Source organism: Galeopterus variegatus, unplaced genomic scaffold (assembly GCF_000696425.1).
Source record: "Galeopterus variegatus unplaced genomic scaffold, G_variegatus-3.0.2 Scaffold589, whole genome shotgun sequence".
In the NCBI taxonomy this organism is placed as follows: Eukaryota; Metazoa; Chordata; class Mammalia; order Dermoptera; family Cynocephalidae; genus Galeopterus; species Galeopterus variegatus.
The window spans coordinates 37389-38065 of record NW_007726700.1 but is presented as its reverse complement, the minus strand read 5'-3'; positions in this window follow the sequence as shown (position 1 = coordinate 38065).

The window sequence follows — 677 nt, the reverse complement described above, 5'->3', positions numbered from 1 at the left end:
GAAACCTGGATCCAAAGGTGGCCAATATGGAATGAAGTTGAGATACCAGAACTTCCTTGATGTTCCACAATGAACTTAGGGAGGAAGATTGCTGGAATGGGTTTTTATACACTCTGCTCACCTGCCCCTGAGTTATATCCCCCAGCAGGGTGCAGAGGACACTCCTCTCCCTAAGCCTTCGGGAGACACATAGATGAGGGGAGCACCAGCCTCCTTGACGGCCTCTGCTGTGGCCACCCCCACAGGCCAGTGCTGACAGTGGGAGGTACTCCCATCAGACGGGCTCCACAAATGCACTGGGGATGGTGGAGTCTCAGACTAATATCCGCCAGTGCCCACGTGGGCACAGATATCAAAATGGGCAGTAAGGTCAAAATCAAAATCCCATGGACTGATTAGTGGCTGCTCTCTGACCCCACTGCCCACTCCTTCCTCCCAGACCTTCAGTGCCCCTCTCACACATTTGTGTAAGCTCTGGTGCCTGAAATCCCCACTGCAATCAGTTGCATAAATTGATTGCCATGTGCCATGAATGGAATCCAGTATTACTCTAACATTTATGGCCACTCTATTTTTCTCATTGAATCCTGAGTGATTCAGAGCTTACTGGAAGACATAAACCCTGAGCAGAATCTTAAAGGATGAGTAAGAGTTTGCAGCAAAAAAAAACAGGATAA